This window comes from Notamacropus eugenii, chromosome 1 (genome assembly GCF_028372415.1).
Source record: "Notamacropus eugenii isolate mMacEug1 chromosome 1, mMacEug1.pri_v2, whole genome shotgun sequence".
In the NCBI taxonomy this organism is placed as follows: domain Eukaryota; kingdom Metazoa; phylum Chordata; class Mammalia; order Diprotodontia; family Macropodidae; genus Notamacropus; species Notamacropus eugenii.
This window is the reverse complement of record NC_092872.1, coordinates 677,515,593-677,543,575: the sequence shown is the minus strand read 5'-3', so window position 1 is coordinate 677,543,575 and position 27,983 is coordinate 677,515,593. Positions and strand designations below refer to the sequence as shown.

The 27,983-nt window shown below is 39.0% G+C and overlaps 1 protein-coding gene and 1 long non-coding RNA gene across 2 annotated transcripts in view; both read left to right on the top strand.

Moving 5' to 3' along the window:
- WWOX (WW domain containing oxidoreductase) overlaps nt 1-27,983 on the top strand; it is a 1,243,673-nt gene that overhangs the window by 762,165 nt on the left and 453,525 nt on the right. The window lies entirely within an intron of this gene.
- LOC140521415 (uncharacterized) overlaps nt 420-27,983 on the top strand; it is a 133,857-nt gene continuing 106,293 nt past the window's right edge. Inside the window, exons 1-2 of the long non-coding RNA XR_011972926.1 lie at nt 420-10,489; nt 11,649-27,983. The exon at nt 11,649-27,983 is cut by the window's right edge and continues 106,293 nt beyond it. This is a non-coding gene — a long non-coding RNA (uncharacterized lncRNA). The remainder of the gene's footprint in view (nt 10,490-11,648) is intronic.

Below are 27,983 nucleotides of genomic sequence, written 5' to 3'. Positions count from 1 at the left end.
AGAAGTACAGATCCTGAACAGGGCAAGTTTAGCTGAGAAAAGAGGCAAGTAGGGGGTATGGCTTGATAAAGGACTGAATTGGAGTCTGGCGGTCCCACTTCTAAGCATTAAGTCTAGAAATGTGACTCTGGGCAAGTCACTTAAACTTTCTTAACCTCAATTTCCTCATCTATCAAATAGGGATGATAATAATAGGCCTAACCTCACTGCAATGTTTTGAGGATTGAATGAGACAACATGCAAAATGTTTTGTAAACCTTAAGGAGTATGAATATATATATATATTTATATATATTCACATACACATACATATATACATATATATATATACATATATATATATATATATATATATATATATATATATATATATATATATATATATATATATATATATATATATATATATATATAACCAAAATAACAACCTGTCCTGCTCTCAGCTGGAAAGGATATTTTTCAATCAGTTATATTCTGTGAAGCCCAATGCCTGAACCTTACCTGTCTACACAGTATTAGAGATATACAAGCAGAACAATTGGTAACTATCTCATCTTTTATCTAGGGAGAGCCTGATTTCAAATACTATTGAAAAAGTAAACAGCAGCTTAGAAAGGAAACGTGTAACTTTCGATGTCAATCTCCATCCTTTTAGATGGAAGGAGAGAGGGGAAGTGAAAGTGGAGAGGAAAGGGAGTCCAGGGAAAAAAAAAGTATATTAACTCTTGGTCTTATCTCTCCCTCTTCAGTACTACAGTGCTGTCTGCCACTGGTGTACAAGGCTGCTGGCCACCCTGGAGGGGCCCAGGTATCCTTGACACTATCCTCTGCTACCCCTCAGTTTTTCTCCTCCCAACTCTCATCACAGACTAGTTTGAAAACTTCCTAGGCTGACGTAATCTTACCTTGCTGTCTAAGCTGTGTCAGAATTCTATCAAGACCCTGGGCTACTTTTCCCAGAATAATCACCTTACTTTTTTTTTTTTTTACTTTTTTTTTTTTAATTAAATTTATTTATTTAACTTTTAACATTCATTTTCACAAAATTTTGGGTTACAAATTTTCTCCCCTTTTTTCCCCTCCCCCCCCAAACACCAAGCATTCTAATTGCCCCTATGACCAATCTGCTCTCTCTTCTATCATCCCTCTCTGCCCTTGTCTCCGTCTTCTCTTTTGTCCTGTAGGGCTAGATAGCTTTCTATACCCCTTTACCTGTATTTCTTATTTCCTAGTGGCAAGAACATTACTCGACAGTTGATCCTAACACTTTGAGTTCCAACTTCTTTACCTCCCTCCCTCTCCACCCCTTCCCTTTGGAAGGCAAGCAATTCAATATAGGCCAAATCTGTGTAGTTTTGCAAATGACTTCCATAATAGTTGTGTTGTATAAGACTAACTATATTTCCCTCCATCCTATCCTGTCCCCCATTACTTCTATTCTCTTTTGATCCTATCCCTCCCCATGAGTGTCGACCTCAAATTGCACCCTCCTCCCCATGCCCTCCCTTCTATCATCCCCCCCAACCTGCTTATCCCCTTATCCCCCACTTTCCTGTATTGTAAGATAGGTTTTCCTACCAAAATGAGTGTGCATTTTATTCTTTCCTTTAGTGGAATGTGATGAGAGTAGACTTCATGTTTTTCTCTCACCTCCCATCTTTATCCCTCCACTAATGAGTCTTTTGCTTGCCTCTTTTATGAGAGATAATTTGCCCCATTCCATTTCTCCCTTTCTCCTCCCAATATCTTTCTCTCTCACTGCTTGATTTCATTTTTTTTAAGATATGATCCCATCCTCTTCAATTCACTCTGTGCACTCTGTCTCTATGTGTGTGTGCGTGTGTGCATGTGTGTGTGTGTAATCCCACCCAGTACCCAGATACTGAAATGTTTCAAGAGTTACAAATATTGTCTTTCCATGTAGGAATGTAAACAGTTCAACTTCAGTAAGTCCCTTATGACTTCTCTTTGCTGTTCACCTTTTCATGGCTCTCTTCATTCTTGTGTTTGAAAGTCAAATTTTCTTTTCAGCTCTGGTCTTTTCATCAAGAATGCTTGAAAATCCTCTATTTCATTGAAAGACCATTTTTTCCCCTGAAGTATTATACTCAGTTTTGCTGGGTAGGTGATTCTTGGTTTTAGTCCTAGTTCCTTTGACTTCTGGAATATCCTATTCCATGCCCTTCTATCCCTTAATGTAGAGGCTGCTAGATCTTGTGTTATCCTGATTGTATTTCCACAATACTTGAATTGTTTCTTTCTAGCTGCTTGCAATATTTTCTCCTTGACCTGGGAACTCTGGAATTTGGCCACAATGTTCCTAGGAGTTTCTCTTTTTGGATCTCTTTCATGTGGTGTTCTGTGGATTCCTTGAATATTTATTTTGCCCTCTGGTTCTAGAATCTCAGGGCAGTTTTCCTTGATAATTTCATGAAAGATGATGTCTAGGCTCTTCTTTTGATCATGGCTTTCAGGTAGTCCCATAATTTTTAAATTGTCTCTCCTGGATCTATTTTCCAGGTCAGTTGTTTTTCCAATGATATATTTCACATTATCTTCCATTTTTCCATTCTTTTGGTTTTGTTTTGTGATTTCTTCCTTTCTCATAAAGTCATTAGCCTCCATCTGTGCCATTCTAATTTTGAAAGAACTATTTTCTTCAGTGAGCTTTTGAATCTCCTTTTCCATTTGGCTAATTCTGCTTTTGAAAGCATTTTTCTCCTCATTGGCTTCTTGAACCTCTTTTGCCAATTGAGTTAGCCTATTTTTCAAAGTGTTATTTTCTTCAACATTTTTTTGGGTCTCCTTTAGCAGGGTGCTGACCTGCTGTTCATGCTTTGACTTCATGTCTCTCATTTTGCTTCCCAGCTTTTCCTCCACCTCTCTAACTTGATTTTCAAAATTCTTTTTGAGCTCTTCCATGGCCTGAGCCCATTGGGTGGGCTGGGACACAGAAGCCTTGATTTCTGTGTCTTTGCCTGATGGTATGCATTGTTCTTCCTCATCAGAAAGGAAGGGAGGAAATGCCTGTTCACCAAGAAAGTAAGCTTCTGTATTCTTATTTCTTTTCCCTTTTCTGGGCATTTTCCCAGCCAGTGACTTGACCTCTGAATATTTTCCTCACACCCACCTCGCCTCCTGATCCTCCCAGCCAGCATTTGGGGTCTGAGATTCAAATGCTGCTCCCCAGCCTTGGGGCTTAGGCAGGGGCAGGGCTGCTATTCAGTGTGAGATTGTGTTCAGGTGCTGAGGTAGGGGCAGGGCCGCCTCTCAGGCTCAGTTCCCTCAGGGGGTTTATGCACAGACCTTCAACAATGGATCCAGGCTCCTGCCTGCTTGGGGAGCCCTGGTCTGCAGCTGCCTCTCAGCTTCTGTCTCCCGGGGGGGGGGGTGCTGAGTTATGGGGGCACCCCACTCCCCTCTCAACCCGCCAAAGAGACCCTCTCACTGACCCCCATCACCTGTGGGTGGAGGGACTTGTGTGGCCGCTGGAGATCCCATCCCTGAAGCCTGCTCGGATCTGTTCTTCTTGGTGCCGCGGCTGTGGCCGCGGCAGGTCTGGGCTGGGCTCTGCGTCCGCAGCATGACGGACCTTTTGTGAGAGGTTTGCAGGTCCCTCTGGAACAGAAATCTCCTTCGCTCCACTGTTCTGTGGCCTCACTGCTCCAGAAATCGCCGTGTGTTACTTTATACAAATGTTCTATGGGTTGTGGGTTCGGAGCTATGTGTATTTGCGTCTTTCTACTCCACCATCTTGGCTCCGCCCCCCTCACCTTACTTTTAAACCACTTCCCTGATAAGGTATTTAGCACCTTCCCTTCCCAGGGTCAAATATCACATTCTGTAAGGAAGAATTTTACAATTAAAAACCTTTATGGCTCTGAAATTTGGTAACATATAATTTCCTCCACTCCCCTTTCCTCCCTTCTTCACACAAGACACTTTTATCCCTGTCTACAGGCTGTGTAACATTCTTGGAATGAAATCCCACATCAGATCTGTCACTTAGAATTGCTAGTTTCCTTCATAACTAGCCTTAAGCACCACCTTTTATATGAGACCATTCTTGAGCCCTCTGGCCAGCAGGAATTCTTCTTACCTATTCCCACCACCCCCCAAAAATATATTTTTTATTTATTTACTAAACTTAATTAGCACACATACACACAGACATTATATTTTTGTGTCCCTAGTACCTAGTACAGTGTTTGGCACATAATGGGTACTTTGGCACATAATGGGCACATAAAAATTACTTAATTGTTATTTCATAGAGTGTGGGTTGGATCAGATGGCCAAAGGTGGATTGGGTTGCATAGTGGTGTGGAGCAGTTGGGTGGTGCTATGGAGAAAGCTCCAGGCCTGAAGTCAGGAAAACTTATCTTCCTGAGTCCAGATCTGGTCTCAGACACTTCCTAGCTGGGTGACCTTGGGCAAGTCACTTAACCCTGTTTGCCTCCATTTCCTTATTTGTAAAATGAACTGGAGAAGGAAAACACAAATCAGTCTAGTATCTTTGCCAAGAAATCCCCACATGGGGTCCCAAAGAATTGGACATTATTGAAAAGTGTCTGAACAACAAGAATAGATTGTAAGGTAGGAATAGGACTCAACCTCTCTGGCCCCATTGAATTCCAGTTCTGTAATAAAACAAAGCAGAGACATTAATAAGATCCCCATTTAGGAGCTCATAGCCTCGTAAGAATAGTAACACATGTTCAAAGATAACCAGCACAAGGTAGGATGTGATAAGTAATAGAAGAGGTAAACAAAGTCCATGGCATAATAGCTTGAATGTCCATAGCCCCTTACAATTTACAAAGCAATTCCCTCACAACAGCCTTATAAGTTAAGAAATACCAGGATTATTGTTTCCATTTGACAGAGAAACTGAATCATAAGATTGTTACATTTAGAGCTATAAGGACCTTAAAGATCTTTTCTTCCCTTTTACAGATGAGGAAACTGAGGTGCAGAGAAAGGGAAGCATTTTGCTCAAAGTGACCCAACCTCAGCCCTGTAGTCCTGAAGGTCCCAGAACAACCAATTCAGCATTAATTTATCAGACAGTTATTATCTCTGAGAGAAGTGTCATGCATGCAGCCTTTGACTCTATCTTTCAGGGAGGGAATTATGCAATAAGATGTGGATATTTTTTAAAATTCTTAAAATGATTGTAACATTATCTTACTTAGTTCCAAGAAGAGCTTCAACCATATTTATTGTCTCCTCACCATAAATTAATGTGATCATCTTTCTCCATATCAATTTGAAGTAAACCATTAGAAGTACATGTGAGAGAAAAATGAAAGATCCCTTGACAAAAAACACATTCCAACCTCAAGTCATTCTGATGTGCGCATCTTTATTAATCTGCTCTGATCTGTGTGTCTCCTTATCTGGGGCCAGTCTTCCCAGAGCTATTTTATTTACTCTCTTACACCTTGCAACTCTCAGAAGTGCCAACAAGGCCTTCTGTCACCATGGATGAGTTTATGTTGGTGAAATCTGTGGTCAGTCTGTTGCTTCTCTCTCTCTGCTTAGCACCATGATTGTTTCTCTGTGGTTTGTGGTGGGCTAACAGTTTTTGACCTCAGAACTTATATTGGTCTAGACAAGATTAGCCTATTTGGAGCAACTGACATACTTAGACTCTTTGTGTCATGTGGGTCACCCTTTGGGTTTAACGACAGTGAGGATCACCTTGCCTTTGGATTGCAGACCTAATTTGTATTGAAAAATTTGAAACAACAAAATGTTCTCATTCTGCCTGTTATTATTATCATTAATCACCATCATCATCATCATGCCTTCTGGCATGTTGTATGGAGCTTGAAGGTTTACAAATACAGATGTCATGTTATTTGATCGTCACAACAGGGCTGGGAGGAAGACAGCTCAAGGATTATTTTCCTCATGGAAAGCTGATACTCAGAGAGGGGAAATCAATCGTCCAAGGTCACATAGCCAGGTCCTTTCATTCCAGGTGTGAAAATTGGGATCGTAAAATGTTATGATTTGAAGGAACCTTAGAGATAATCTCATCCATTATCTTCATTTTATAGGCCAGAGACCCAAGGCTCAAAGATGAGAAAGTGAAATATCCAGGTTCACACAAATTGTCAAGGAACAGTTAGGATTTAAACCAGCTACTCTTGGATCAAACTAATTCAATTCAGTTCAATCTAGTCCAAGTCATTCAACAGTTATTAGTTCCCTATCATGTACAACACACTGTGCTAGTTGGGAACAGAAAAGCAGAAATGGAAAGACTCCAAATCAGTGATCTCGGTAATACTGCAGGGTCATAACCAGAAAAACAGTTATTAAGTATTTGGGTTTGGTGTTACTCTGATGTTACTCTTAACATGAGTCTGCTATATCTCTCCCTAAGGACTCTAAAAGTATCCTTGAGGGATCAGACAAGTGTTTCTCTAATTCCATAGACTCAAGGCCACATTCTAGTGTGTCCTGGCCCTAGCCACTCATGTCTGATGCCCCAGTTCTATTTTACCAATTAGTATTAATTAGTTTTTCAAAGGGATATTTACTTCAAAGGCTTAAGCTTCAGTTCTTTTAGTGAGGGGGACAGCTGTCTCACACACTTAGTCATTAGACTACGGAAAAATTGTCTGCTACTTTGTCTCCATAAGGAGGGGAAATTGTGAACTCCCACAGTCTTGACTATATGTGTCTCTTCTTATAAGGACAGTCTTAGCCACCAAATTCCAAATTTTCTTGAATCACTTAAGAGCCAGACAGTGAATTAAAACCATAGGCATTTAGTCTGTATTTGAACTTTGAACCTCTGTTTCTGGGGCTGAATGGCAGGCTGTGATCCCAAACAACTATTTGACATAAAGTCAGAAATTGTCTAAGCTTACTTTACCTAAGTTAACCTTTCATGAAGAACCTGTGTCCTCAAAACTCATTTTATAGAGTCTGTGTTCAGGGAGGGGAAACCCATGGAGGTTTCTGGAGGAAACTGTCTGCAAAAGAAACCCTGTAAGAAGTATATGCTTCTGGAACTCTAGTTTTTCTGCAGCCATGAGTCTCCCCAAAACAAAATGTCTAGACTCTTAAAGAAAATAATGAAAAGAATGTGACTGAAAGCATTTCCAGACATCAAATGTAGGTACTTAATAAATGTTTATTAACTGATGTCTCAACTAAAATCTTACCTTGTGCAAGAAGGGATCCTTTTCTGATCCTCCTTAATGTTAGTGTCTTCCTTCTGAGATGATTCCTAATTCATCCTTTATTGTTGTTGTGCAGTGGTCTCAGTCACATCCAACTCTTTGTGACCCCATTCGAAGTTTTCTTGGCAAAGATACTGGAGTAGCTTGCATTTCCTTCTCTGACTCATTTTATAGATGAGGAAACTAGGGTAAACAGGGTTAAGTCACACAGGTAGTAAGCATCTGAGGCAGGATTTGAACTCAAATCTTGCTAACTCTCGGCCCAGAGCTCTATCCACTGCACCACCTAGATATCCCTATATGTACATAGTCATTTGCATGTTGCATCCCCAATTAGACTGTGACCTACTTTAGGAAAGGGGCTGTGTTTTATCCAGCTTTGTATCCCCTACTCCTAACCCAATGCTTGGCACACAGTATATGCTTCATAAAAGTGTGTTGATTGATATCTTTCTGGACAAGATGAGGAGATATGGCCTCGATGATAGTTCGCTAAAAGTATGTTTAGAAATATGGTCAATGTCAACCAAATGGATATCCCTAGAGGAGGGTTATAGGGCTTATATCTTGGCCCTGTTCTGTTCCACATTTTGATCACAGTGACCTGAATGAAGTCATAGATGTCACCCTTATCAAATTTACTGTGAGGGATAGCTAATGCACTGGGTGACAGAATTAGGATCCAGAAGATCTTGACAAGATAAAACATTGGGTGCACTTAAGCTGAAATTTAATAGGAATAAATGTAAAGCCCTACAGTTGTGTTAAAAAAAAAAAAAAGAATCAACTGTTCAAGCATGATATGGGAGAGATATGGCTAGACTATAGTTTGTGTGAGAAAAGATACAGGAATTTATTTGATTTCAAATTTAATATATGTTACCTTATTGTAACTGATAGCAAAAAAAAAAAAACAAACTTTATGGGACCATAGGCTATGGTAATAGAGTTATAGGTTTCAGACCAAGGGCGGGGATAATTCCATTGTCCTCTGCTCATATCTTATTACATCTGAAATATGACATCTGTTTCTGGAAACTATGTTTTACAAAGGGTATTGACAAGGTAGACTATGTACAGAGAACATTAAGAGAGTAGTATAGAGGTTCAGAATGTAGCTTTGGAGGAAGAGTTAAAAGGAGCTGTGAATGTTTAGCTTGGAGAAGAGAAGTCTTCATGTGAGGACAGAGTTGCTGTTTTCAAATATTTTGAAGGATTGTCACATGGAAGAAGGGTAGGTGGAAGTCACAGAGACAAAAGGGGCAGATTAAAGACTAAATATTTAGGGAAAACTTCCTAAGAATTAGAGCTGTTCAAAAATGTCACTGTCTACAGAGGCAGTGAGTTCACTTACACTGAAGGTAATAAAGTGGAGTCTGGATGATCCCTTTTCATCCATTGGTAAAAGGAGTTACTGATCAATTATTGATCAGAACAGATGCCTTCTTAGTTCCATTTCAGCTCAAATAATCTGATTTTTTGAGCATTGATAATAATTTAGCCATTTCTTGTTGTCTTAGAGTAATCCCTGTGGATGTAAATTATGGTTCAATATTGTAATACAGGGACATCCTCAGAATCTATTAAGGTACACAAGTCTTTTTGTCTCCACATTAAATGGAACTAATCTGCTACACTTGTTTCCACTTTTTAATGTTTCTTCCTCCTTGTTGTCAACTCTTATTCCCTGCTATTTGCCTATAGTAGTCCCTGTTACTATTCCAGTTGCCTACTGTGAATATAGAAACCAGATCAACAAAATAATTTGACCTGCCTAATGCCTGAGTCAGTGAAAAGTGAAAGAGAGCCAATATCGCAAGTCTGTAAGCTTTAGGATGTGGATGTTGAGATGTCATTTTGCCTGCTAGATACTCTTGCCCCCTTACCCACTTGTTTTTAAGTGCATTCCAGATCACCCAGGCTGCTAGACAGAAGAATTTCGGAGAGGTTGGGTTTATTGTACTCATTCAATGCCATATGTATTATAAACATTTAATGAATGCTTATTGAATGATGAATGAATAAATTCCTTCTTGTGGAGGTCAGATTTTTTTTTTGATATTTTATTAAATCACTGGAATGTCATAATTTGAACTATAAAATAAAACTGTAATTGGAAAGGACAGTTATTGTTTATTTTGGGGGTTTCTATTAAGTATTTTGGTCTTTTTCATTAACAGGAGTATATTTTGGCTAGGTTTTAGTATTTAATTGTGATTCTTGGCTTTGATGTTCCTAAGCTCAATTCTTAGTTTATTTTATATGCAGGCAAGTATGTCCTCTTAAGTAATTCCTGTAACTAGCACAGTTCTTTAACAACTGAACTATATTTTGCAGATGAAAAAAGGTTTTAAGGAGAATGAATCCTTAAGCAAGCTGAAGAATGATAGATGAGTATATCACTCCCCCATCTCCCCAAAGGAGGATCCTTTGGAGCTTTCTAATCTCCAAATAGTTTTGTTTTATAATTTTCTAAGGTTACAAAATTAGCTCAGTAGTTGTAGTATAGTTCATCAGTCGAATTGCTGAGCATTTTAATTATCAAGTTGCTCTTTATATTTTAGTGATTGTTGGTCTATCTTTGTGCATAGAAAAGCCACTCCCTCTTTGGGCTTTGGTTCTGTGATCTAGCAAATTAAGGGTTGACTTAAATGATTTCTATAATCCCTCATACTTCTAATGCTGTGTGTGTTCTAACACTATGTGGTCTGTATTCTGTGTTCTAATAGCCCTCCCATTTCCAACATTCTTTGTCCTAATGGCCCTTCTCCTTCTAAAATGACATGGTCTTTGTTCTAACTTTTAAGTTCGGTCCCTTCCAGTTCTAACGTTCTTCTTTTGAAACATCAGGGGCTTTCCTGAATACTTTCCCTACAGGGATACAAGGGACTCACAGATCATTTTGTCATATTAGCAGGCTGAACTGAGTTTAAATTACTATATCATCACAGATTCAGTCTTCCAGTCTTCGAGTGCTAAGTGCTCCCCAGGAGTCCAAGCACTTATCGTCTCTAGCCTAGGCTGGTATAATAGTCTCCCATCTAGTTTTCCTGAACAACAGTGTCTCTTTTTCAGTCTGTACTGTATGTGGTGCCAGAATCACAGTCCTCACATATAGCCTTGTCCAGAGAATGATAGAATTTCAGAGGAACTCAAGGGACATCTACCTGAAGAAGATTCTGGGATCATCTTTGCAAACTGAATGAGGATCGCTGCCCTCAAGGGGTTTGTATTGGAATGGAAGATAGACGATGCATAAAAAGAAATTTTAAATGACGAAGATTGGAAAGGTAAGCAAGTCAAGAGAGTCAGGAGTGGAGCTCCAAGAGGAGTGAAGACTTACTTGGCCTGGGCTCATTCATTAAAATGGAGGTTCTGGGAACAAGGAGCCAATCAGAGAAAGAGGCTGCAGGGTTGGAGTGCATGCCCAGGGAGAGGAGGCTGCAGGACCTCCAAGCAGAACAGGCTACATCCTACTTGCACGTGACAGTCCTTCACATGCTTAAAGATGGCTATCATCCCTCTTCCCTACCATCCCACCCCACTTTATCCAGGCCCGACATTTCTAGTTTATTCCACCTTTTCTTGGGTTGAATTTTCTTTAAACCCCTCAATGTGACACCTGCTTAATGATCTATTTATAATAGAAAGATAGTATAATATGGAAGAAGGAACACTTGACAGAATTAACAAACCTGGGTTCAAATCCTGGTTCAACAATTCAATGAAATTTACATTCATACATTTCTTAACTATCTACTATGTGCAAGATACTATGCTAGATGCTGTTGATAAAAAGATAAAGGTGATACAGTCCTTGCCCTCTGGTAACTGAAATGAATGAATCAAAGGGGATGTACTCTGTGCCAAGCTTGATGCTAAGTTAGTAAGAATACAAAGAGAAAACTAAGACATCTTTTTTCTTAAGGAGTTTAATTGGGGTTGGGGAGGGGGCAGTTATTTGTGTATATATACACACAAACACATACATATATGCAAACTATATGTATGTATTTTATATGTGTACATATAATATGTAAATAAAATAAAATATGTGTACATATAAAATACAAAATATGTGTATATATTCATATACTCATGCCTATAGAGATTCATATATATATATATTTATATGCACACACACATTTATTGTATGGTCTTGCCTCTGATTTCTATGACTTGAACCAAAAAGTAGATAGATAGATAGATAGATAGATAGATAGATAGATAGATAGATAGATATGTTTATGTGTTTGTATATGTGTGTGTATATGTATGTATGTAGGTATACATGTTTACATATAATTTCTATGAACTTAGAGGCAAGACAGGTAATAAATATATCTTTAGGGCCATTTTGATTAATAAAATTCTGTCATTGAATGGATGTGGTAGCATCAGAGTACTATTTCCTTTAATCACATAATTCTGCCCTTTTCCTCGTTCCAGAAGGACGTGTTCTTTGCTTTTCTTGGGACGCAGTGGCCTGGCATTTGGCATCACACAAGGAACAGATGCTTTTCAGGGCACAGACTAACAGGGAGAATTGTTTTAGAGCCCAGGAGATACACAGAGTTTCCAGCAAATACTTAGCAATCAATCAAGAATGGTTATGTATGGAGAGACTGAAAAGGATTGAATACTGGAGTCCTTACTGTGATTCCTCCTGGCTCTCTGGTGCAGCTGCCACTTCCCTTCCCACCCACCCCCTCCCTCTACCAAACTTTCAAAATATGGCAGCAAAGAAATATTTCCAGTAAATCTCATGAAATAAAAATGCCTTAATGAGTTTGCAAGTTATTGGTCATTCAACTCTTCCTGCTGAAGCCTTTGAGATTCACCGTGGTTTTTTCCCTGTATTACCACATTTCAAACTCTAGCCATGGAGTATTGCCAGCATTAGTTTTTACCCCATAAAACAAGAACCAGAGACTCTCAGCATCTTCTAAGATTTCTACCAAAGCTAAGGTTGGAAATTTATAGCCTTTCAATGAATATGTATTATGCCCATTCTGAATAAGACATTGTGCTAGATCAGGGCCATGGGGAACCTCGAGGCCACATGTGGCCTTCAAGTGCAGCCCTTTGAATGGGGTGGGGAATCTGAGCAAGATACAGATAAATAGAGGACAGTCCCTCTCCTAGCAGTAATAATAATGTTTCAGTCCTATAAGGGTCCATCCTTATAGAGGTTCCTTCTACTGGTGCAGCTCCTAGCCCTTCTGCACCTCATTACAGAATTTTTCATGAATTATTATTGTCTCTCTCTCTCTCACACACACACACATTCCAAAATAAAACCAAAATCTTCTTTGAGCCAGACCTCTGGCAGAGATCCTCAGAAGACTTAGGTTTAACACAAGAGGTGAAGATGCAAAGCCAGAAATAGTACCTAAATTTGAAGACCTTGCATTCCAGTAAGGCAGTGGATATTAACTTGGAGTCCATGAATTCCCATGATTTTCTTAATAAGTTTATAACTGTTTTTCAATATAATTGTTTTACTATGTATTTGATTGTATGCATTTAAAAACATTCAGAGAAGGGGTCCACAGGCTTCACCAGACTGCCAAAGGGATTACAAGAAATACTCAGCTAAGTGAACACAGAGTTATTTAAAAAAGAAGAGAGGACTTACGATGGTCAGAGCATACAAAAGGCTGTAGGTGGCTTCTGAGGTGATCCTGTAAGAGCCAAGGGGAAGGGACAGAGCTTCATGAAACGTGTTTAGGAACCAGCTAACTGTGCGGTTTGTCTGGAGTGGTCAGTTACTGAGCAGAAATTATGAGAAATAAAGCTGGATAAAGTAACTTGGGGCAATTTCCTAGAAGGCATTATATATCAGGCTAAAGAGTTTGCATTTTAGCCTAGAGACAGTAGGGAGCCAGTGAAGATTTTTGGCCAACAGTAACAAAACCAGACCCGTGCTTTAGACAGAATATTTTGCAGCTGTACTGAAGATAGAATGTAGAGAAACTGGAAACAAGGAGTCACATTAGGAGGCTATTAGAGTAGACCAGTTAAGAGACTGGGAAAAAGCAGGAGGGAGTGAGGGAAGGAGAGACAGAGAGAGAGAGACCAAGGAGAGAAGGAAGAGGAGGAAGGAAGTGCAAGCCCTGAAGGAGGGGGTGAGATTAAGGGCTTAAAAAAGGAAATGACTTGGACAAGTAGTAGAGACAACTTTTCTTCAGAGACTGGAGCAAAGGAGGAAAGGATGGTTCAAGATGTAGACACCTTTTGAAGTATGAAGTAGGGGAGATAATAATGATTGTTAATAATAATGGAGATGATGATGATGATGATAGTGAGCATTTACAGAGCACTTTAAAATTTGCACAACACTTTTATAGGTACTGTCTCATTTTATCATCACAACAGTCCTGAGAGGCAGGTACTGTTGTTATCCCCATTTTGAAAAGGTAGTGGCTGAGGCAAATAGAGCTTAAGTGATTTGTCAGTAATCACACAGCTAGTAAGTGTTTGAGGCTGGATTTGAATTCAGATCTTCCTGAATCCATGCCCTGTGCTTGATCTACTTTGCCACCTTGCTTTGGAACCCGCCATTTTAGTGAGTACAATAGGGAACCACTCAGGTAAAAATCAAGCATTGCTTTGATACACAGACAGTCCTGCTGAGATAGATAATGTGGATGTGTAATGAGCCCAATCAACTTTGGGTCAGGGAGCCCCCAATGATTTCAGGCCCTAGGAGCTCAGAGGATGAAAGCTTTCTGTGGTGTCGTGCCTATTGAATCTGGGGCACTTCCAGCCAAGGATGAATCATTAAAGGAGGACTTCCATGAAGAAATAATAATGATTCTACTAAATTGTTTCTATCCATACAGGACCTTGTTCAGACCTATGATTACTATAGCATTGGATATTTCCTCAAGGAAACATCTACTCCCAATGCTGATCGGCAACTATTCTGCAATTTATAATCCTAGAAAATTGTTTAGAATGCTGACAGGATAAGTGACTTGTCCAGGTTAACATCGTCAGTCGTATCACAGGGGAGACCTGAATCCAAGTTTTCCTGACTCCAAGGCTACGACTGGCCCTTTGTTTTCTAATGTGATCTGCTGGTACTTCAGAGTTTACATAAACATTTTATCCATTTTATCTCATTTTGTGAGATAATGACCATTACAGTATAGTAGAGGAAATAAGGCATGGACATAGAAAGCAATGATGTACAGTAGAATCAACACAGTAGAAAGACCACTGGACGTGGAGGCCGAGGGTCTGGGTTCAGCTCCTGTCTCTACCACTTATTACCCCCTCCAGGTTGCACTGCTGACTCGTCTTAGGACTTTGTCTGCCATGCCATAGAAACTTTTTCTCCCTTGATACTCCCTCTATATCTAGACTACTTCTCATACCTTCTGCACTTTTGGCATCTCCCTCTGACTGACTGTTTTTCCCCTAGAACTTCCAATTTAAGGAAGAGACCTAGGCACTTCAAGATTCCAAAAACATCTTTCTCATAACAATCCAGTGAGGTAGGGAATGCAAGGATTATTAGCCCTATTTTTATAGACATGGAAATTGAGGCTCTAAGTAGTTATAAAATAATAAATCTGTATCCCAAGTTCAGTATTTTTGATACTACCTATGTTCCAAGGATTTAATTTCCTTTCTGAATGAAAACAAGATGCACATCGTCAATAGGTAGGGGTAGACATTCTGCTCAGGTGTCTTAGTGTTCAGCAGACACCAGACAATACTGGTCCTTCCTAGTGTCACCTTTTGTCCTCAGGTTCTAGCTTTCCAGCCCTCCTTTTCAAACTCAAGTGTCTGAAAGCTGTAATTCTGGAACTACAACCTCAGAATGACCAAGTTGTAAGCATCCTTGGAAACTTTCAGAGAAAGGAACTTAGAGAGAGAGGGAAAGGAGAGTCTGCCTCCATACTTCATTCTGACCAAGCTCTGGCCCCCCGGAAAACTGTAAAGAACCAAGATAAAAATGAAGCAATAGCAAAAACACAAGATCATCCCTATGTGGATGTTTGCATAGTGTAGACACTATGGTGTCATGGTTGCCTTCTTGTCTGGGGTCTCACATTTTGCTCTTCCATTCCTGGTTTCAATCTGACTGAGTACTGTTACCAACTCATTTCACAAGGTGTGTGAAGTGTTTAAGCTTCCCAGAAGCCAGACATCATAGAGCTTCATGGTACTGAATTAGACTTATTTGAAAAGCTTTGAGCTGTTTAATTCGTTGATCTATAAAATGGGGACAATAGTACTTGCTTTCTTTCAGCCACTTGGGGGTGTTATAAGGCTTAGGGGAACCTTTAGGCATTTCTTTGAAGATTTCAACTGAAAAGCTTACTTTTTCAGAGAAGTAGTATTTGACTGTATGGGTTACCAAGCCACTGACTACTCTATAGTCTTTTAAGTGATCTCTTTTGGACCCTAAGAGATTGACATCTGATCTTAGTTTCAAGTGGATCTTCAATTGCATGTCCACCTTTACATGGTATTGTATAATTCCTCAAAAGGATACAATCTACATACACCAGTACAACTGATTGGATTCATTCCAGATCTTATTTTCAGCCACCAGATATCTTTTGGCTTTTAAGGCCTGAAATAAACCTGTGCTTTATATATGTTCAGATGGAAGTGTAAGATGCCACTGTCATATGTAAAATAGGAGAAGGAAGTGTCAAGTGAGGTGGGTAAAGAAACTTTTGACTAGGTGTCTTTAAGTCTCCTTTTGGGTCTAAAATTGTGTCTTATGTTCTAAAGGCCCTTCTAGGTATGATATGTGATTGCAAGCATCTGTGTTGTTAAATATGTAACTGCTTACCTAATAATCTCTTTTTATTTAGTGAAATATAAGACATGATCTCACCAGAGATTACTCAGTCTTGATTTTTTATTCTACCACTGTAGGGCAGAAAAAGAAATGCATATTCTTTGTGCAGGAAATAAATTTCTTCAGCAGCTTATGCTAGACTTTCAGAGAACTGCTTATATAGCCTACCTCCAGACCAGGATCACAGAATAAGAGTCAGATAATTTAAGGGGAAAAGAAGGCAAGAATGAAATGTATGCAGAAACATAGAAATAGTTTGGCTTAGTGGAAATAGAACAGTCTTTTGGAATCAAAAGACCAGCATTTGAGTCTACAATTTCCAGAAGGGAATAAGAAAGGCTTCATTAATCGACTCCTTCTATAAATGTCTTAATCAATTTCTATTTTTTTCGGGTTCTCAATGCGATCTCTAACCATATATTCTAAATAAAACGGAGACACCAAATATGTTTTACTCTCCATGTATGTGGCATAATGGGGTCTGAAGACCGCCCTCTCTTCCTTCCAGTCTTTAAATGCTAGCTTGTTTGTGAAACCTTCCTGACAGCCTTTGTCCCCAAGGAAAAAGTAAGTTCTTTCTCTTTAAATCTCCCATGACCCTTTGTACTTGTCTTAGTCTCCACTGTATCGCAGCTTTTTGTGTACTTGTCCTTCTACCTGTACACTGTAAAGTTCTTGAGATCAAGGTCTGTGTCATGTCTTTCTTTGCAGTACCAAAACCAAGCCTTGGACAAGACCTAGTAGATACTCCGTACTTAATCACAACATGAATGGCTTCTAGTGGAAACTGGATTATTTTTTGGTTGAATGTGTTAGGAAAGGGATTTCCTGCTCAGTACAGATTGGATTATGTACCTTTTGAGTTCCCTTTGAAATGAAAGATTCTGTGATTCTATTTGCTAAGTTAAATTGAAATGTTTTCTCTATACAGACATACTTGATAAATATCCTTCAAATAAAAATAAAAATCTCTCCATCGTAGGAGTAATTTTTTAAGGTTTTGCTGTTTTTATTTGCTTTCATTCATATTTTGCATGTGCATATGCATGTGTATTAAGTGTTAAAAACTTGGATCAAGTCTAAGGAAGGCAGTAACTAAAACCCAGGGATTTGTGTGAGAAATGAAGTTTCTCCTCTTGCCTAATTACTTTGGGAATACTTCTAGAAGGAGTTGGACGTTAAGAATTATGTGGAATATTAGGATGTATAAGAATAGTTTCATCATAGATGATGAAGCTGGGAGGGCTTTTAGAGATCATGAAATTTAACCCCCTCTTTAACTGAGTAGGAAATTAAATCCCTGATTTGGGAAATGACAGAGCTAGAACTAAAACCAAAGTCCTTTTATTCTAATTGGGATCAGAGTAACAATCAGTGTAAGTTTTTCACCCAAATACTAATATTCTTATCAATGGCAATAATTTATTCATCAAATATAAATTATACACCTCCTAGGTGCCAGGCACAAAATAGCTCATCAAGAATCTGTGTGATTAGAAAAGGAGATGAGACAGTCATTCAACACCAGAGAGATAATAGGTTGATGGCTCATCTTTACTCTACCATGAGGTACTAAAGGAAGCAGAGGCAGCCCTCCAACATGGTACATAAATCCTCTGTGGGCTATGTATGGAAAGATACATGGGATAAGAAGAGGTGGAGGGAGATGTAAAGACACATAGAGATGTAAAGACACATGGAGCAATGCATTTTGGTGCCAGTGAAACAAAGTGAGTTTTAAATCACAACTCTTATTTAAACTCAACATTATGCTTTCTGAAATCCCCCAAGTTCTAACAAAACTTCCTTTTTAAAAAAAATGTCTGCCCATTCTTACTCGCATTCTTACTCTTTTGAGAGATGTCCCAAATATTGAGATTCCTTTTATAGAGTGAAGTAAATGCTCTGTGTTGTTTTGGAAGAGTCAATTAAAACAGGGAAATGATGACACATTTACCACCAAAAAGAAAAAAAAAGCGTCAAAGGCTTTTGAGTGCCATTAGCTTGCTCCTAAACCTACATGTCTGTGTTTTCTTTAATCTCTGCCAGTAACAGAGGACTCAGGTTATAAACAGAACTATTTTGGAAGTTTTGTGTTTCATTTTTAGAATCAGGATGGAAAAGAGTTTAGGGCCAGATCTCTGATCTCAGAAAAGCACACTATTTTCATTGTTGAAAGATGTTTGACCAAATTTCTTATCCTTATCTTGGTTATCCTCAAGCTCCCTTAAATGATAAAGGTACATTTGGCATGGATTTGTTGGTTTCACTTTAGAGTAATCAAAGGTTTCATTGCTAGAGGTTTAATAAGCACTTCTCTCACACTCATTTTATATAGAAGGGAAATGGGAAAGTGACTTGACCAAGGTTACACAGGCCTCTCAAACTCAACATGTCCAGAACAGAACTCATTCTATTTTCCCCAAACCTATACCCCTTTCTAACTTCCCATTTTTGTCAAGCACCCTACTATCTAGTTAGCAAGGCTCATCATTATAGTGTCATTTTTAACCTCACTTTCCTCACCCCATATATCCAATTACTTGACAAATTCTGCCATTTCTATATTCTCAACATGTCTCTCATCTGATCTCTTATCTCTCCTCAAATAACCTACCCTGGTTCAGACCCTCATCCCCTCTTGCCTGGACTATTGCCAAAACATCTTAATTTGTCTCCCTGCCTCAAGTCTTCCCTCTCCAATCCTTCCTACAAAAAGCTGTCAAAGTGATTTTCCTAGTATGAAGTTCTGATCATGCCACTCCCCTATGCAATACCCTCCACTGACTCCTTGTTGTCTCTGGGATCAAATACACACTCCTTTCTTTTGAATTTTAAGACCTTCATAACTTGGCCTCAAACTACTTTTCCAGCCTTGTCTCATATTACTCCCCTCCCCGCCCCCTGTAGTACATCCAGACTGTCCTCTTTGCTTTTCATCAGACTTGACACTCTACTTGTCCTTTCTGTGCCTGAGAACTGACTCTCTTCCATGCTTAGAATGTATTGTCTCCCTATCTCTTCCTTTTAGAATCTGTTTTTTAACTTCAAAATTCAATTCAAATGCAACCTTTTAAGTCTGAGGTCTTTTCTGATTCCCTCAGAAACAAAAGTTTCTCTCTGTGTATTTATGATATATTTTGTATATAGATCTATATCTTCTCTAATACAATGTAAGTTCCTTAAGTGAGGGGGGAAGACTTGCATTTTTATCTTCCTATTTCCAGGTCCTAGCACATAAGAAATATTCATTAAATACTTGCTGATTGATTGATTGAAGGAAATGTAGCTGGTATATGTAGAAGAGCCAGTATCTGAACAAAAGTCTCCTGATTCCAAATTTGGAGCTGCTTTTCCTAGGCTATGATGCTCTTTTATTTCATGTCTTCATAGAATTCTCACTGAAGAATCTGTAAGTGGGGCAAAAGCAAAGAGCGGAAAAGTTTATAGAAGATGTTCCTTTAAGAAGTGGTTTTAGTTAATTAATTATACCATGACACAATTAAACGTACACTATACTGAGATCAAAAGACCTGAGTTTTAGAGTAAATTGTATCTCTAATTCCCTATTTGACCCTCAGCTAATCGCTTCCCTGCTCTGTGCCTCAGTTTCTTCACTTGCAAATGAGGGGATTGGAATACAGTTTTTAAGTTCTAGGTTCTAAAGCACTTTACAGTTCTGGCTGATTTTAAGTAAGTCTAAGGAATAAGAAGTGAGATGAATGAACTCATAACAATTAATTCAGTCCTCTTGTATAGTTTCTTTTCTACCCAAATCCTTTTTTGTAAAGGATCTTTAAGATTCTTTCCATTTCTAATGTGGCAATTTTACTGCAAAATATATACTAAATGAGTGACCTTTTTTGCCATTTACCTTCAGCTCTCTGTGTCTCAATTTCCTCATGTACAAAGGGAGACTCAGCATCAACCACAGGGTCCCTGTGATTGCTGAATGGAATAGTAGATGTTTGAATGGCAACATCAGTAAAACACCATACATCCATGAGTTCATAAGGATTGTAGTTTGGAGGAAGAAAGAACCTTCAGAGTTATCTGCTCCAATCCTTCATTTTACAGATGAGGAAACTGGGACGCAGAGGACAGAAGTGACTGGCCTGGGTGAATGATCTAGGTTTAAACCTAGGTTCTCCATTTTCAGATCAAGCACCCTTCCCACTGCACTATCCTGCCTCTTGAGAAATGTTAAGTGACCAAAGATAGAGATACCTTCTGGATTCCTTCCTTGCTTTAAACTTGATACATTAAAGGACAAGTTATCTGCAAACCTGGGGAAGAAAGTATGATAGCTACCCAGGGCAGCTGAGCATAAGTTTAAAAACAGCCTTATGCCTTGCTGTGCCAAACCAGATACTACAAGATAGTATGACAGGTGGGAATTTCATATTGAGAAGGAATTAAATTCCAGTGACTGGCAGCGCCCCCAAGAGAGTGGGGGGTTGATTGAGAAATCCCTTTCACAAACAATAATTTAATGATCGTGCATAAAACCACAAACAGGAACTGACTGTGACTGTCTGGGATCTGGCAAAGTAAATGAAGTGTCTCTTAACAGCAGGAGCACATGAAGATGAGACTAACAAGAAAAGTCATTTTCGCATCTCGGAAGTGACATAGCCTACCAGCCTGGGACAGTCGCCCCCTTACACGTAGCCACAGACAGACTTGCTTTGCCGCAGCACATTTCAGTGTCTTCTTTGGGAAGTACTTTTGGATGGCGGCAGTTTCAAAAATGAATGAACCAAGTCTTGGTTTCTGTAGTTATAAGGCAGCCTGGCTCATGCTGTGCAGTAAAGCCTTCACCTTTTTTCCCAACCCATGTTCCTCATTCTTCCTAGCAGCCTGAGACTCTTTTGTAGAAGAATGACAGTGAATACATTTCCCAATCTTGAATGAACCTTAAAACAGAGAGCACAATCCTTCAGACAACATAGAGCATCCTCAGTGGAAAAGAGTATAGAACATAGAATGACAGAGTTGAGAGAGCTCTTAGAATTCATCTGGGTCAGATTTTGCAGAGGGACAAACTGAGTCCCAGAGAGGAGCAGTGACTTGCCTAACCCCACATTGCTGGTAAGTAACAATTGGCTCAAGATCCAAGTCCTCTGACTTTAGTGAGTTAGAAGTCTATTTAACCTAGGGGTCTTTCATAGATTAATTGAAATATGCAGCTGGAAGGGACTTCAGAGAGTATCTCTTCTTTTCAAATCAGCTATACCTCTTCATTTTGACTCCCCCATCAGTATGGCACCAGGTATTCTCCCTGATGCATTTCAACTTCCTTGTGTGTATCTTCCACCATTAGATCATAAGCTCCTGGAGGGCAGGGAATGTTTTCTTATTATTTTTATTCCTGGTACTTAGGAAGGTTCTTGGCATATAGTAGGACCTTTCCATTCAGTCATTTTTCAGTCCTGTCCAACTCTTTGTGATCCCATTTGGGATTTTCTTGCAAAGATACTAGAGAGGTTTGCCATTTCCTTCTTCAGCTCATCTTTGCAGATGAGGAACTGAGGCAAATAGGGTTAAGTGACTTGCCCAGCATCACATAACTCGGAAGTATCCGAGGCTAGATTTTAACTCCGGAAGATGAGTCTTCCTGACTCCCAACCTCATTCTCTATCCACTGTGTCACCTAGCTGCTAATTGGAGTTTAATATGTGTTTATTGCATTGTCTTTATATTGTATTAAGGGAGGAATAGTAATAATAGTCATAATAATACTTAATAGTAACAAGTAACATTACACCTTAATTTTTACAAAGTCTCATATAGTCTTCAAAACAGCCCAGTGAGCTAGGTGCCACAGTTATTATCCCCATTTTACAGATAAAGAAAATGACTTTTAGAGGATTAAATGATTACTGAAGGTCACAGTGTTAGAGATAGAATTTGAAATCAGACCTGCCAGATTTCAAATCCAGCACTTGATGCACTGAATCATATTGCCAAGAGAGTAATTATATCCCGTTCTTGATCACCTTATGATAGTGAACTCACCACCTTCTAAGGAAGCCTTGTCCTTTGCTGAACAACACTGTTCGAAAATTCCTTGTTATAGTGAGCCTCCCCCCCCCCCCCCCCAAAAAAAAATCCTTGTGTGTCCTATGATTTTAGATTAAAGCTCTTTGGTTTCTTCTCAGTTAAGTTCAATTTAGTAAATATTCACTGAGCACACATATCTCAGCTATCAGCTGTCTGATTTGTTTTTCCATTTACCGTTTCTCTTCCCCCTTCCTCACCTCTTCTCCCCATGCATGATTTAACCATGACTCTGTGGGTTATCTTTTGTTTGGGGAAGAAGGGAATGACAAACCATTCCAGTATCTTTGCCAGGAAAACCCCAGATGGGGTCACAAATAGCCAGGCACAGCTGAAAAGACTGAATAGTCTTGTCTTACTTAACGCAGGTTTAACACACTCCTGGAAACTACCTTATTCCACTGTCATAGAATTATTGTATACTTCTAGCTTAGATCTAAGTGAGCAGACTGAGGGACAAGATTGATTTTTTTCTCTTCTACCTCCAAAGGCATACTTTCACTTCATATGAAAGAGGGAAGGCAATATCATATATTTTAGAAACTAAATTTAAAGTTGTCATGATGTGACTTAATATTACCCCACTCAAAATCTGGTTAGTAGCTATGATAGGCAATGTTTAGCTAGCTGAAATTATGAATTGCATTTGTAGCATTTTCATCAGAGATCATAAGCCATTTGTATAATGGAAGAATAGTCAGAAAATTTATTTTACTGTTTAAAATATGAATGCACTGCATAGTATTTAAATAGTAAAGGTTACATCACATGTACACTAGCTGTGTTTCATGTTAGTAACTTGAATCATTTAATCATTGTGGACTAATGACCTGAAAATTGTATTTAAAAATGAAATAATATCTTCATTTTAAAATAGACTTTAAAAAATAGAAAGAGATTTTTCAAAGTAAGAAATATCAGTGTTGAATTTGTTTTCCTATATTAGGAATTATTGAACAGCCTGAGGTCTGAAATATAAAGTTTGAACAAAGAATCCTTATGGCATTGTAGAAAGAACACTGTACTAGAAGTAGAGACTTGGGATTTAGTAAAACGTATGCCATTAATTTATGATATATGAAAATGGACAAATTCCTTACCCTTTCTGACACTCATCTTCCCTGTTTCAAAGGTTCCCTCCTATCCTGGCATCATGGTATATAGTTGCAAAAGCAAAGGGAACATATTGATGATTGAATTGGCTTCCTCTCCAAACCAAGAAAAGGGGCAGAAAGACAATACACTCATATTGCCCACCAGGGGACAGCTAAGAAAGGTGATTCTTATTTTGATCATTTCTTTCTCCTCTAACTTACCTCCTTCTCCCTTGGGGCGGGGTAGAGACTTATTGCCTTAGAGGTTGGGTATTGTATTCTCATAAGTCCACCCTTCCTCTCTGACAAGAATCTGGAATAGAGATTTAATCAGTCATACCTAATCACAGCAATCATTAGGCAGGGGATAAAGTGCTGGGTCTGGAATCAGAAAGACCTGAGTTCGATTTCAATTTCAAACATTTACTAGCTATGTGACCTTTGTGCAAGCCCCTTAACTTCTGCCTCCCTCAATTTCCTCAACTATAAAACAGGGATAATAAAAGCTCCTACCTTGCAGGTCATCGTGAACATCAAATGAGATAATGTCTGTAAAGCTCTTAGCACAGTATCTGTCAAATAGTAGGCATTTAATAAATGCTTCTTTCCTTCCTTCCTTTACAACCATTCCAGTTTTTGAATGTTTTTCCTTACATCAAAGCAAAATTTGTCCCTCCAGCTTCCACCTGTTTCTTCTAGTTTTACTTTCTGAATCCATTCCCTTCTTTAGGTTACATGTGTTCAATTAACCTGCCTCCTTATGGCCTCACCCTCTTGTTTATCTCTTCTGGATGTTCCCCAGTTTGTTAGGATGTGGTACTCATGACTGATAGCAAGAATAGTGAGACCTGGCTCTTCCTAAATTATTTCAGGAGTTTCCAAGGATCATGAGGAATCTCCTCACAAATTGTGGGAAAATAAAATGTTCAGAGGAGTTGTTTCCTGCTACCAAAGAAGAGATTTCCCTGCCCTCACATCATGCCATAAAGGAAAGGAGCCATCTAGGACATGTAGATTTTGACCTGTGATCAATCAAAGCCAAAAATGTGGAGAACCATTTAAATTAGTAATATAGAAAAGCTTCAGCCTTTAAGTGACTGTTCTCTTGAGGTCATACTATCTTAAGTGGTCATCTGATCCATCCTCCTCATTTTACAAGTAATACAGCTGGATACCTTAAGAGAAGAAGAGATTTGGAAATTTCCCCAAGGTCATGTAGGTAGTAAAAAAAACAAAACAACAAAAAACAAAAACAAACAAACAAAAAAAACCAGAAAACAAAACAGGCTTTTAACCCAGGCTTTTTAATGCTAATCCACTGCCTTTTCAACTACTCTTCTGCTGTGCAAGTAGATCTCCATGAAAAGACCACAGTGTTCTAAGACCTCCTTTAACTCACTTGACTCTCTCTCATCTGCTAATACTCTGCCTGGACTCATTCCACATTGATTAGAGGACTCCCACTCTCTCTCAGAGTCCCAGTCATACTGAATTCCTGAGTGCCTAACATCAAATTACACCACCTCTCCGTTCCCCTTTCCAGTTTCTCTTCCCCTTTCACCTCAACCCTTCCCCTCCAGGATTCCCAATCCATGTCTGTATACTCCCTCAAACAGTACCTTCTGGAACTTCTACTCTATAATCAACAAAATTCCCTTTCTTTTAAACTTCTTCCTCTCTTCTTAGCTTTTACTAAGACCTGGCTCTCTCTTTTTGACATTACATCCCTTGCCTTCCTTTCCTGTGCCAATTACAACTTTTCTCATACCCAGCTTGTACTAGTTGGAGACATATAGTACTCCTTGTTCACAACTGCTACTTCAAGTCTCTCCTTCTGCACCATCAGTCATTTGAGAATCACACTATCCAAATTTATCACCCAATCCAGATCCTGTTGGCTGCTACCTGCAGATTCCCAGGACATTCTTCTCCTTTCATGAGTGCTTAAGTCCCTGGTTCACAGTCTCCCTTTTTACCCCAACTCCTGCCTATATCTGAAGTGAATTCGACACACATGTTTATGTTGCCTTAGATACCCTAACTTTCTAGGTCTTTATTCTATTTACTTACCATGCTCCACTCTTCTACTCCATCTCAATCCATGGGGATGATCACAACTTTGATCTTGCTGTCACCCACACATGTCTCCCTTTCTTGATCAAGAACTCTAAATTTCCTTTATCCAGTCATAATCTTCTATCATTCTATCTCTCCCAATCCCTTACTGCTCTTAAAGCTATTCTGCATCCTTACTGCAATCTCTACCCCTCAGCACTTTTCCCCTTGCCATTATCCCTGCCTGCTATGTTCCCCTTCCTTCCTAATCTTGACTTCTCAGTAAACTAATTCAACTTTACACTCTAATCACTCACTCCTTAACACATTCAATACCTGGTTACTTCCACCATCTGCCTCTTCCACTCATGTTCATATTCTCTTTCCCAGTCACCACAGGACCTGATCTAAACCTTCTTTATGAAAACATAGCAAAGCATGCCTACTTTCATCCTCTTAACAAAAGACTCTATCTCATATTTTACTAATAAATTCCAAGTTATTTGCTGAGATTTCTCTCTTCTTTCCTCTATATCTTCTATTCTCTTTACATCATCCCCAAATCTCAGTATTTCCTTTAGTTTTTGTTTTTGTAAGAGATTCTACATGGCCTTCTTCATCTTCTCCATCAGATTACCCCCACTGTAATTCCCTCTCTCTAATCTTTAATCTCTCCCTGTCTTTTTGTTCCTTCACTATTGCTACAAAAACACTCCACTCTCCTTGACTCTTTAAAAAAAAGAAAAAGAAAAAACAACTCAGGTACCATTATTGCTATGAATCAATATCTTTCCTCTGTCTCACAGCCAATCTACTCTCAAAACTCACTATGCTATTTGCCTCTACTTTCTCTTCTAAGTCCTCACAGTCTTGATTCTGACTGACCTCATTACTCAACTGATGCTTCTCTCTCCTATTATTTCCAGTAGTCACTTAAGTGCCTACTCTAATAGGGAGATAAGGAAAGGGTTGTTGTTTTCTCAATCCTCATCCTTCTCAGTTTCTCTGAAGAATGTGACATTCTTGACTATCCTTCCCTCCATATACTCTTCCCTCTGGGCTTTCCTGATACCTTTTTGTGGATTTCCCCTACTGCTTCCTTTCAATCTCCTTTGTTGGATTTTGGTTGACATCGCACTCCCTTACTACGAGTCTACCCCCAAAGCTCCCTCCAAACTTATTAATTTATTTGTTTTCAGTTTTCAACGATCACTTCCATAAGTTTTAAATTTTCTCTCCCTTCCTCCCCCCTCCCTCCCAGAATGGCATGCAGTGTTATAGGAGCTCTACACAAACATTCTTATTCAACACATTTTCACATTAGTCATGTGAGCATGACTAATAATAACTAGAAGGAGCAACAGATAAGGTTGCACTGTACTGACGATATGAGCACTCGTGTTGATCAGCCAGTCAGGCAATAAGCATTTATTAAATTCTTCCTATGTGCCAGATACTATGCTAAGTGCTATATATAATATATAAAATAAATGCTATATATTGGAAGACTATGCATGTATGCACATGCATATACACATATATGCACATGTATGCATGCACGTGCAGGTTATGTGTGCATACATATACTACATATACATGTGTACATGTGTGTATGTCTATGTATACAGTGTATACTCAAGGAGCCCACAAGCTAATGGAGAAGCTAAAATGCTAACACCTATGTACATATAAGATATGTTCAATATAAACTGGAAGTAATTTTAGAGGGTAAACGCTAGCTTTAAGGGAGGAACTGCTTCTCTTTTCTCTCTACAATGCTCTCTCATTTGTGTAACCTCATCAACTCCCTTCAGATTTGACTCTCTCTCTCTCTCTCTCTCTCTCTCTCTCTCTCTCTCTCTCTCTCTCTCTCTCTCTCGATGTGTGTGTGTGTGTGTGTGTGTGTGTGTGTGTGTATCTAGCTCTAGGACATCATCTCCTGAGTTCCAGTCCTACATCAATAACTGCTTGTTGAGTGTTCCACACTCAACATATCCAAAAGAGAACTTAGAATCTTTCTACAAAAACTCATTTCTCTCTTTATTTCTGTCTTTATCAAAAGCACTACTATTTTTCCAGGCATGCAGATTCACAACCTTAATGTCAGTCTTAACTCTTTGCACATACTCAACTCACAAACCAAATCAAGTTGCTAAATTTTGTCATTTTTAGCTCAATGACTCTTTTCACATATGTCATGATTTCAAGTCCTCATGACCTATGACCTGAAATCCAGCAATAGCCTTCTATATTTACATCACTGCCTCAAGTCTCTCTTTGCTCTGGTCCATTCTCCATTCAGCTGCCCAGAGTGCAAGTCTGACCCTGTTACTGCCACTTCAGTAATGAACCAATCAGTAAACATGTATTATGTGCCAGGCACTGTGCTAAGTGCTGGGAATACAAAAAGAGGTAAAAGGCAGTCCTCAAGGAGATGATACTCTAATTGAGAAGGCAACAAGAAACATATGTACAAACAAACTATCCAGGCTAAATAAGAAATCATTAGCAGGGAGGTGATAGAATTAAGAAGGGTGGGGAAGGGTGGGATTTTAGCTGAAACTTGAAGCCAGGGAAGCGCTCTACTGACTTTCTTTTCACCAAAAAGATCAAATATAAAATCCTTTGCTTCGTATGTAAAGATCTCCATAACTTAGACCCATCCAACTTTTCTAGCCTATGTATATATTGCTCTCCTGCATGTCCCCTGTTATCCAGCCATACAGGATTTCTTCTGTTCCCCACATGTGG